Source organism: Berghia stephanieae, chromosome 1, assembly GCF_034508935.2.
Source record: "Berghia stephanieae isolate SIO BIC M18660-M18661 chromosome 1, UCSD_Bste_1.3, whole genome shotgun sequence".
NCBI lineage: Eukaryota > Metazoa > Mollusca > Gastropoda > Nudibranchia > Aeolidiidae > Berghia > Berghia stephanieae.
The window spans coordinates 39984051-39996550 of NC_088360.1; the positions used below are offsets into that span (position 1 = coordinate 39984051).

The window sequence follows — 12500 nt, forward strand, 5'->3', positions numbered from 1 at the left end:
GGAAATAAATGAAGAAAAAATAATAGATAATAATAATAATAAAATAAAATAAAATATTAATAACTTAAATAATATATAAATAAATATATCACTTTAATCATATAATAAATAAAATAATAATATACAACTAAAAATAATAATAATAATAATAAATAATAAAATAATATTAATAATAATATAATAAATAAATAAAAATAATAATAATAATAATAATAATAATAATAATAATAATAATAATAATAATAATAATAATAATAATAATAATAATAATAATAATAATAATAATAATATAATAATAATAATAATAATAATAATAATAATAATAATAATAATAATATATAATAATAATAATAATAACAATAATAAAAATAATTACGAATTTTTAAAAAAGAAAAAGAATAATAATGAAGGAATTTCACCAAACCTTGTTGTAGTATATACACAATTCGAAAGACATCGTGAGATCTAGGGTTATTAGCCATGAAAGAAACAAACTACAGTGTACGCACAGATCTATAACGTATTGGAACCAACCATAAACACGGTCTGCCGTCCGCAAGACAAATATATGACCCGACTAGTCAATCAACACGTTTGAGAAACATGAAATTTTTAAATTTTTTAAAAGGGTTTTACGCGCTTGCAATACAATTTAGGTTATATCATCGCTTGTAAAGTCAGTGATGTTATAAGTGACATTGGCATAAAAGTAGACTGAATTAAGACATTAAGATCATAAAGATTGAATCATGAAAAAAAAGGGATTAAAAAAAGAGAGAGAAACACTCATTACAAAACGTTCACCGCAAAATCTGAAAGTCCAGGAAGTAAGAAAAGAAAAAGAAACGATATAATTATGTGAAAAACAGATCTAAAAAATATTAAAATCAGTGAAGCCTTGTCTTTTTAAAAACTCATGTAGCAATTTCTTTCTAAGAGAAAAGTATTGGAGTTGTTTGAAATAATGAATTATCTGGTTTGATTTTTAAGTCTGAGATATTAAATTGTAAACGACACTTCCAGCTGGATTATTTCATATTCTAAAATTAGAGCCTGTCTCATTACATATAAATAGTGTGCGCTTGGCTAAGAAACTCACAACATTACCACCTGGAATTATAACGGACCAACACGCAAAACTCTGTGTAACCATGAACTGTTATAGTCTGGATGATACAGTTTAGTGAGAATGACTCATAAACTTGGATGGCAAAAAACAATAACAAAAGCCTGAGTGACGTCATCTTCATTCTATCTATAGGCTATCATTTTCATGTGAAAGCTTTGCATACATTATCATTGTCAGTTAACCAGTTCACTGCTGTACTCTGGAAAACTGCTATTTAAAAATTTGGCCAGAAAATTCGTCCTTCAAATATCAATCGATTTAAATGACCTTCATCTTGGCAAAAACGCTCAAACCTGGCACATTGCGAAGTCCCGGGTTTAAATTTTTTTGCCAAGATTTAATTCGATCGATTTTTGAAGGACGAGTTTTCTGGCCAAATATTTAAATACGAGTTTTTCCGGAGTTCGACACTTAACTGGTTAAGGGTTAATTTTCTATGATTGCAGCACAGATAATAACGTGTGTACTGAATAGAATTACACTTTTCACAAAGGCAATACGACATGGCGTTTTGTAACCTATTATTTGAAACAGAAGTGTAAAAACTGACTTCAATAGAAGGAACGAAATTGACGTCACTCAGCTTTTTGTTATTGTTTTTAACTAGCCATTTTTATGAGCAGTTCTCACCAAAATTCTACCAATCAGACTATAAACGTCCAAGGTTATACATGGTTTTGTGTGTTGGTTCGTTAAATCCGGCTGGCGGATGTTATGAGTTTAAAAAAAACGTATAGCATCAATAATGTCATTTTTTATGTGTGAGGCTATGTGGTCTAGTCGTATGACACTCGCTTTCAATCGGAAGGTCCTGTGTTCGAGCCTCGCTCGGCGCATAGTTGAGTCCATTCTCTCCCCGTACTCTGGTGTAAAATGAGTATCTGGCCATTAACAGCGTTGTCTCTGTCCGAAAAATAATTGTAATCTCGCCTAACAGGCGGTCATGTCCCTTCCTTCATGTTAGATGTTGCTGTTGGCCAGGGACACCTTGCAAAGTGCTTTAAGCACGTTTAGTGGATATTGCGCTATATAAAAGCTCAATTATTATTATAATTATGTTTAAATACCAAAGTGTGAAACAGACAGGTACATTTGTTGCTGAACGGCAGACATGTTTGAGAACAGATCCAAACAGGGATGACTTTACTTGGTATTATAGACGATTTAATGTTGTTATGAGTCTATCCAAAATGACTTATGATTGGAATCAAGATGATAAGGACTGACCCAAAGTGACCAAAGGTCAACAAACCTTAAATTAATGGGACATTGGACGCAGCTGTCAAATAGAAAAAAAAATGCGTTTGACACTTGGTTCTTTCTTTTGTTTACATTGTTCATCCCAGAATAGCTCATTAATGGATAGATTGTTGTCAACGCCACACAACCATTTATTCTTTTTTTTTGTGGTCAGCTTGGGAGGTGATGATTCTGTATTATAACATAAAATCAAACCAATTATAACGTGTTGCTCTATTTAGAGTTACTGGAATTCACAAAAAAAATTACACGCCCTTTAAAAGTAATGTACAAAAAATGTATATAACAGCTTAAAACAAAATAGAACAGAAATACCAAACACCGACCATTTCTGGCTCAAACGGGCTCAAAACCATTTTTTACATTGGCTGAAGAAGGGTTTTTAGCCTGAAACGTTTCTTATTTGATATTTTGTCAATTTTTTTTCTTTTGAAGCTGTTATATTATTCATTTTAGTACGTCCATAACATTTTACAGTCCACAGCTTCTAGCGGCTTATAGTATTCTCGCTCTTAGAAGTATCAGAGCTGAATGCTAGTTTTTTTTTAAAGACAAGGTATGTTGCCAATAATGTCAATTCTGCGATAAATTTGGTGAAACGAGTGTCAATCGCATTCTCTCTAAATAAATCTAGATGAATAAATGCTTTTGTAATTTGTCGTCCAAAGAAAAAAAAAATACCCCCTTAACCTTTGTGGCCAAATTGTTACCATATCTGCAAAAGGTTTCTTGTCTCGCAATTTCAGTCACACCTCTATAATCCAAACACCAATGTTCCAAAAAATCAAAAAAATCCAAATAATTGATAAATCCATTTCTCTATTTTATCGGTAATCAAAGTGAGCAGCTAGGATTATATTATTTGATGTGTGGAGTTTTCCCCAGTTACAGAATCGTTAACGATACAACAGGAAGAAATGTTAACCTTTGAATAGGACGCTTTAAAAAAAATCATCTTTTCGAACTGTTGACTTAGAGTGTTGGGGTTATAGAAACGTGACTATTTTAACCTTATTAGATGTTATAATCAGTATGACAATATCAAATTTTGAACTAAATCACTGTGCGGAGTAAATATGAATTACATGTCAGCGTAAAATCTAAAAGAAAACAAAATGTCAAAATCAATTAAAACTAAAAAAAAAAAAAAAGGATTGAAAGAAAAACAACCTCTATAATGTGTTTCCGATGAGTAAATGCTTTGTGAAAATGCATTAACTCTAAATCCTTTAATCTGTTTATCATCTATGTTCAACGAAATTACTTTAATATCAATAATATTATTATCAACCCCCACCTAATTTTTTTGGATTAATTAATGGAATAAATAATTTGTCTTTCTTTACAATACATGATAATAATACAGTACAAATTTAAATACAATCATTAAGCAATATATTGTGGGAAACATCATTTAGATATATACATTATCAATGGATGATAAAAGTGGTATGATATTTGTACAGATGATGTCGTGAGGGGTGAACTATGAACCAGTAAACTGATGTAATCTGGGGAAAAGATCAACTTATATTTTAAAATTTGGCCAGAAAACTCGTCCTTCAAATTATATCAATCAATTTAAATGACCTTCATCTTGGCAAAAAAAAAACCCCACTCAAACCCGAGATATCGCGAAGTCCCAGGATTGACAGATTTTGCCAAGTCATCACTCCGTGTTATATTTAAATAAAAAGTAATAAATAAAAATGAATAGAACAGCTTCAAAAAGAGCAAAATACCAAACACGGAACGTTTCGGGCTAAAAAATCTTCTTAAGCCAACAACAACAATAATCCAAACAAACAAACAAACAAACAAACAAACAAACAATAAAAACATAAATACATTTTTTGAAGCTGTTATATTCATTTTTGCTCTTTTCTTTATACAGACCAAAGCCTCTAGCAGCTTTGTATCACTATATCTAAATAAATAGGATTTGATCATTTTCAACGACACGTTACATAATATGTCTACATTTCATACACTTTTGTTTTTCTTTAATTTACATCTAAAAGTGATCAGTGGGAATAGAATGGATTATCCTACGGTACACTATAATATAAATATTTATTAAAAGACTCCATATCATTTTATTTAAAGATAGAAAATATAAATTAGTTATTCAAATATCACGCAAATCATGAATATTTTACATGATATGATATGATAAACAAATGTTTGGTTTCTTGACGTAATAATTGAAAATTTCAGTGTTCCTGAAAAAAGTTGACGAATCAGCTATCTAGTTCCTTCCGAACAATTGGGATATATTATTACCTTATCTAACTGTGATGTATCAAACTGTGACTTTAAAATATATAATACTTCGTCAAAACCATAACATCCATAAAGTTGAAGTTTATCCAAGTTTCTGAGGCAATAAACGAATAATAGCAATTGCTCGTTATTTTGTGATCTAACAGATGTGGCTACCCAGTGACTGGTGGGTGGACAAAAGGGGGAGTGATGGGGTCTGGGGAGGGGGTGAAGAAAAAAAATATATCTCAACTGCACCCGAGACTGGATACAGACCCCTTTACTTATGAGGAGAGTGCTCTATCACTGAGCTATCGGAGATAACTCTGAGACAATGACATAATCAAATTTCATAAATTTATGACCTCTCTTGAAATACACTGCCAGTGCAGAAATTATGCAGACTTGCCTAGTACTACGAAAAATTCGTAGATTTACGAATTTTTGGCTCTATCTACAGACAGCTGCATACACGTCTTTGACTCAATAAATTATAATCTTGTTGAAAAGGAAAGTTTAGTTCCTTAGAACCTATATTAAGGATTTTGGAGCATTTTTGGATAATGATGAGGGCAAATTATTATTTTGCAAAGCTATATAGAGTGACTTTTTTTTTCTTCCCTTCGAGCTACGAATTTTTGAAATTTCAATTAGGCAGCTATGGAAATGTAATGTACCTAAAACTGAAATCTCTATTTAAAAATTCATCGATATTTTAAATTCCATACCGTTCCCCCCATTGCGAACAAAAGACTTGTTTGATACGTTAATCAATGCACTACCATTATATTCAAATCTAAATTACGGCGCTACACTGCGGATGAAACCTGGGAAGTTTTGGTCTTCTCTTGATACCGTTAAAAGACCAGTTTCCTCATGGCTACAAATAAAATAAAGTTTAAAAAAATTATAATTGTATATTTATTTCAGCACGAACATTTTCCATGTTAAATACGATCAAATTATTCCCATCAATTATTCTCAATTACGGGTCTTTTATCCCTTGTTATGCAAGGGTACCAAATTATAAATACTTTCACCAAAATACTCCTGTCGTAACGTCACTTCCTTCCTAATGACGCATGGGAACTTAGTAACACTGGCTCTAAACTATCGGAACAATGACGGACGCCGTATGAAATATTTCTCCAGCGAGCATAAAAGCGTATCCAGAGGAAAAAAACACCCATAAATTTGATCATGCTTTGACTTTTACACATTCTGATCAAAAGGCATATGAAAAGTTCTAGCCAGCATGAAGAATAAAAAGTAATGATTTTCTTTATTTAGAACAAAGATGGCCGCCGTTGCCGGATGGCGTGACATCAGACTACTGAATCCAATTATGACACGCCATTTTATCATTATTAAAACATGCTCAAAACATATTGTAACCCATCGCCTCAATCCAGAACTATATTGAAATTAACAAAGGTTACGAAAGTGAATTAAAGTAAAATATCGGAGATATGACACTTTACTTTTAACTCATTCTTTCTACTCAATACAGCCAATTAAATATAGATTGTAGATCCAAGTCTTATATAAATTCAGTTTTACTTCGTTAGTTTTCGTGATAACGATGTACATAACGATATTGACGCATGCGCAACTAATCAATGACGCTCCGATAGTTAAAGGACAGACAGGGAAATTAAAACTGTGGTTCTTTTCTTAAACAAAATCTTATTTATCGTGCCTTCAAAGGAATATTTTTGTGTACAGGATCTTCACTTATCTATATAAATTCAATTTTCACCATCAATATCGTCACGATATAATACCGTCTAAAGACGTATGTTGCTTATGACATAAACGTGAGGACATGAAAACGAGTTGGACTTGTCATTGTGACCGACTTGTGTCAAGCGACCACGACTTCTTGACGCAGTAAGCCTTCTGGGGAAACAGTGAGTACTATTGAGGCTTGGTTTTTTCTTTCTTTTCAGAATGGTAATTTACTCTAACGACCTGTCACCTTGTTATATAAATATTATATTTTCTATATCTTTAACGATTCTAATTAGTACTAGACCCGCCAACGACGGTCATTTTTCTATGTAATTTTGAATCATTGTTAGGGTCAGTATTATGTAGTATGTTGGAGTAAAATTTAAATTATGTTATATGATAATATAAACTAGAATGGTCTAATAATATGTTAATGTAAAATGAATTACATAGTATTATGTTGAAACAACCTGAATCACATAATGATATGTTGATGTAAACGTGAGTTATGTAATATTATGCTGATGCAGCGCAAATGATCTAGTAGGTCGATGTTGACGTGAAAGATGAAATATGTTGATGTGAACGTGAATGATGAAATATGTTGATGTGAACGTGAATGATGAAATATGTTGATGTTTACGTGAATGATGATATAATATGTTGATGTTCACGTGAATAATGAAATATTATGTTGAAGAAATATCATATAATTGGTATACCGTGAATTGCTTTTGTAATATCTTGATGTAAACGTAATGTAATATTATATTGATGTTATATGAATCACCTTTTTAAAATAATATGTTGATGTTAACATGGACATAATAATATAACATGTTAATGAAAACAGTTACGTGGATAAATAAATGTAAAACTACAATATCATTCGTATTCAGCAGTGATAACAAATCAAGGGTAAATCTACCATATAACGATTTATACGAAAAGTTCAATCGGTGGAAAAATAACCCAACAGGATATAATATGTCACCATTTAAAAGCAGAAATAGTAAAGAGTTATATTATTTGATAGGTTTTAATAGGATATTATTGCAATATTTCACTCCAATAAGCCATTCCATATAAGTGTTTAAAAGATACCTAAAGTGACATTTTCAAATTCAAAGGTTTGAATAAAATATCAATTCTATTTTTATTTTGTTTGATTTGTTTTTTTCCAGTGGACTCTTCAATATTATGAATTAGTATGAATCATAACATTAATACCAAGGATTAGAATTAATTAAAAATTTCGAGGACTTTTTAAAAGTTTGATGTTTTGTTCAAATTAAACATATTAATTATGTACAACAATATTATATCACAACCATTGGGACTGAATACAGTCGATTCTCTTAATACATAAACTCCTCAATATACCGTCTTGTTTGGATCAAGGTAGCCCAATAAATACTTGGCGTGGTTTCCAGATGTACGAAATCTGCCTTATACCTGACAAACCACTTTTTCAATATAGTCAAAAAGTTTTCAAATCCAATTATCGATGAATTACCCCCCCCCCCCCAACCTCCTTCCCAAATTTGCGATATTGAAATTGTTTTGAGAACTGCTTTGTAGTCCATTGGTATGGTACTTAATGTGTACCGGTAGGTCCCGGTTCATGTCCCGCTCTGAGTGGCCCCATTGGGGTCCTGGGAAAAGGCTCTTCAATTACATTATCTCATTAAACTTAAGTGTAAAATGAGTACCTGGGCATTAACAACGTTGGTTTTGTCGGAAAGAATTGTAATATCGCTTTATGGACGTCATGACTCGTATGTTGGGTGTTGCTGATGGCTTCTTGCTCCTTGAAAAACGCGTTTGATATTGCGCTATATAGATCGTCAAGCTAAGTTAAAGTCTCAGGTTTACGAGTTTTTTTTTTTTGCAAGTTGGAATCATCTTGATTCGTAGACGGCTAAAATTAAAAAAAAGTCGTTTTGTCACTGACTGAATACGATCAATGCTAGTCATCAAGCTGATGAAACGCGAAGGTCTAGATATTTGAAGGGAAGCGGTATAGCAGGGTTCCATTGTATCTTAATTTTTTTGAGTGAAAACTTTAATCCTGTTCCCTTTATAATAAAGTGGTTTCGCTGTGTTCCGAAATATCAAAGAACTTGTAAAAAATGGATATAAACCAGTTAACTAACGGACTCTGGAAAAACGAGTACTTAAAATTTTGGCCAGAAAACTCGTCCTTCAAATATCGATTGATTTAAATGACCCGCATTTTGACAGAAACTCTTTTATCCAGGACTTTGGGGAGTCCAGAGTTTGAGATTTTTTGCCAAGCAGAGGGTCAGTAAAATCGATCGATATTTGAAGGACGAGTTTTCTGGCCAAATGTTTAAATACGAGTTTTTCAGAGTTCGACAGTTAACTAGTAAAGGACAAAGAATGATTTTCTTGGTCTCGCGATGAGTTTTTTGAAAATATGTCGCCTTGCTTGGACAAAAGTTCGTACGTATTCAAAATTTATTCATCCTTTCCTTCTGAAATTTAGATGAATTTTAAATTTTGATTTTCCATTTCAACTTTTGTCTGCCCCCCCCCCCCCCTCACCCTCTCCACGCCCTTGGTAAAATGGTCATATATTTTTTTATTTCTCAAAAATAGTATTATTGCATTTATTATAAAATAAGAGAGTCGACTGTACAGATATGATAAATGGATTCCTCATGATTGAAGGAATGATTATCGAAAATTGTCAATCGGTATTTAGAAAATAATCAACAAAATTGGAGAAAAAAAATGTGACCCAACGCCTCAATCCGGTGTTATGTCGTCATGACCTTACTTACTTCCTGTGTCCTTAGAAGAGGTCGACGGGAAATGCCTTACTTTTCCCATGTCTTGTATGCACTTGACGAGGAAATTTCATTTTTTAAGTGAACAAAACAATTAAAATTAGGAAATTTAAGTTTTTAAAATTTTTAAAAACAAAATCTGTCCCCTTCAATGAAGTTATTTATCATTCTAAAATAAAATGTTATAAGTGGATTAATATTCAGTTTCAATCCGTTAACTGCCTTACTCTAGACAGACACGTACAAATTTGTCGAGAAAACCCGACCTTCAAATATCAATCGGTTTAAATGACCCTCATCTATGCACAACCCCCCCCCCCCCCCCCCCAAAAAAAAAAAAAAAAAAAAAAACCCAAAAAAAAAACAAACAAAAACAAAACAAAAAAAACAACAAAAAACAAAAACAAAACAAAAACACCCCCCCCCCTTCAAAACAACTCTCAAACCCGGGACTTTGCTAAGTTTCAGGTGTGTGAGTTTTTTGATAAGATGAGGGCCATTAAAATCGATCGATATTTGAAGGACTAGTTTATTGTCATTTTAAAAAAAAAATACGTGTCTTTGTAGGGTATGGCAGTTAACTGGTTAGGAATCAGGGTCGCCCCCCGTTTCGAGACGATTGGCCACCCATGATATTGTTGTTCAATTATGACATACATTTAATAATAAAACAAGGTTCATGGTGATAGATAATACAGATAATTGGGACGGCGGAAATAGTAGATAATGTATTTATTAAGGAATCGACAGGAATGTGAACTTGAGTCCAGTGATCAAAAAGTATATCCGAAATTTTGAGCAACACGAATTTATTGTCAAAGTGATTATACGGTATCAACCTGAAAAGGTGTGTATGCAGCATTGACACTGTCGTTGTTTTTTTTTTAAACACAGTATATGCAGTTACCCAAATAGCACAGAATAAAATGGTAAAACAGACAAAGCAGAAAGAATAAATACAAGAAAAACAATGTACCCGAGGTTCGATCCCAAATCGAGGAAGGCTTATTATTTGGGGATGATTTTTTTCTTGAATATTTCTTTCTGCTTTGTTCGGTACTGTTTCTTTCATTCACACTTTTTCAGATTTATATCTTACACCAGTGCCTGCTTCCTAATTTGTCACTAATTCAGTATCGTGATATTACAGTAATATTATCTCTTAGCCAAACGGGTTTGATATCGTTTAATTCCTTTTTATGTGGTATCCAATCTGGTGGTTTCATATAACACAAATTGATTCTAATAAGAAATAAATTACAACAGATATAATATAACTTAATTAGAAATTGTGACCAACTACGGCAGTACTGTGTAATCTTCCTACCCTAAAAAAAAAACCCACATAAAAAGATTTGGTCAGAAAAATCTGCCTTCAAATTATACCGATCGATTAAAATGATCCTCATCTTGTCAATCACTCTGGGACTTCAAGGAAGTCCCGGGTTTGCGAGTTTTAGACAAAATGGGGATCATATTAAATGATCAGAAATTGAAGGAAGACTTTTCTGGCCATTTTTTTAAAAACGTGTATTTTCAGAGGACGACAGCAATGCGGACTAGGCAGGGGCAGAGATCAAACTCAAACAAGAGATCCGTGAGAAACAACATTGAAGTCATCAAACTTCAGTTGAATTTAAATATTAGCTAAAGATACTCGCCAACGAGAACTTGCTTCTCTCTGTGTGTAAAACACACGACAAAATGTCAACTCCTGTCAATTCTTGAGTAGAGCTTGCTGATCCTAAATGAGACGTGGAAATTTTCCGATTTTTTTTGCACACTAGTGACGTGGCGTCCGTGGGAAAGCAATTAATGCAAATGGGACAACTCCACGTCACGTGTTCTCCTAGAATGGCGTCTGGCACTCCCAATGTATGTGAAGACATCAAAATAATTCACGACTCTGACAATGTCTGACAGTCACTTGAAATGAGTTAAATCAAAATGAAATCAGTTTCAATGTCTTTCGTTTTGGAGATTCGGTTTGAAATATTCTCGGGTAGTTCTTTGAAAATTTTGTTGTTGATTTTTTTTTCTTGCAATTTGATGATGTTGTAGGGAATGTTTGTTGATGAATTGACGTCACGCCTTATTTGTCAATACAATGATTGTAAAAGCCTGTCGAAATTGTATGAAAGAGACATAGTGATACACCTTAACATCTTGGGGGAAGAAATGAGAGACGCTGATTGTGAAGTATTGTAATTACGAAATCAATATTAATTTTACTCAGCATTCAGCCCATTTTCCTCTGGTGATAATAATATTCGTCAACCAAATCCTAAATATGGAAGTTCCTTTTAAGTTGTTTCAGACGTGATACTTCCGTTTTTTAAACATCCGTATGGATTTAACACTAATGGTCATACCCTTCCAGCTTTCCAAATTACTTACGTACTTAGGCCGGTCACTCTGGCCCAAGCACGTACTTAGGCCGGTCACTCTGGCCCAAGCACGTACTTAGGCCGGTCACTCTGGCCCAAGCTTTGGCCATTTACATTCTTCTCCGTCTATTCCAGCTCTGTGCAATCTTCTGTCTCTTTCCATGTGAGGCCTTCCCTCATCAAATCGTCCATTACTTTCCTTCTGCCATTTCTAAGCCGTACTCGTTTTCTTTCTCCTTGCATTCAAGTCTCCAAAATCGTGCTCAATGACAGCATGAGTCATTTCCCGGGTTCAAACCCGAGACTCGTGATTTGATAATACTACATCATTGATTCGTCCAAACTTCTAGACGTTCGAAAATTGAGATGGAATGTGTTAATGAGACCCAACATACAGAACTTATCACTTCTTGAAGGAATCCTTTTCAAAATAACCTTGGGTAAAATTGAATAATGTTGCTGTCCATGTTGAAAGTCAGGATACATCTGGAATATTCTGAAAAATATAAAAGATGAAACACATATTTAAGTATGATGAAAGATATTCTTTTTATATTAATCAAAATAAAAAGAGGAGTCCTCTAAAGACATAAGGCCCATGAAGTCGATGCTATCCAGATTTTCATAATATATTTAGGCGGACAATTGCAATTGCTTGCTACACATTTGATTTTGCAAAGTACTTCCAGCATAATGTAACAGATAATAAGTATAGAGAATTGCCAAAAAAAAAAAAATAACAATAAACAACAATAAAAGAACCAAAAAGAAAAAACAAACCAACAAACAAAACCTAACCCCCCCCCCCCCTAAAAAAAAAGGAAAAAAAAAAAAAACCCCAAAAAAACCAATAACAACCCAAAAAAGCAAGGTAAGGGTAACTTTTAATTCAGAAAAATCCATTTTACTTGGGGTTTT

The 12500-nt window shown here is 32.9% G+C and overlaps 1 long non-coding RNA gene across 4 annotated transcripts in view; it reads right to left on the reverse strand.

Moving 5' to 3' along the window:
* The window catches only part of LOC144974390 (uncharacterized), a 73287-nt gene that overhangs the window by 16271 nt on the left and 44516 nt on the right, over positions 1-12500 (reverse strand). For 2 of the 4 annotated variants that reach the window (XR_013645737.1, XR_013645736.1), the window contains exon 2: positions 9658-12078. The exons of the other annotated variants lie outside the window; for them this stretch is intronic. This is a non-coding gene — a long non-coding RNA (uncharacterized LOC144974390). Of the gene's footprint in view, positions 1-9657; positions 12079-12500 lie in introns of those variants that run through there. 4 annotated transcript variants of the gene reach the window in all.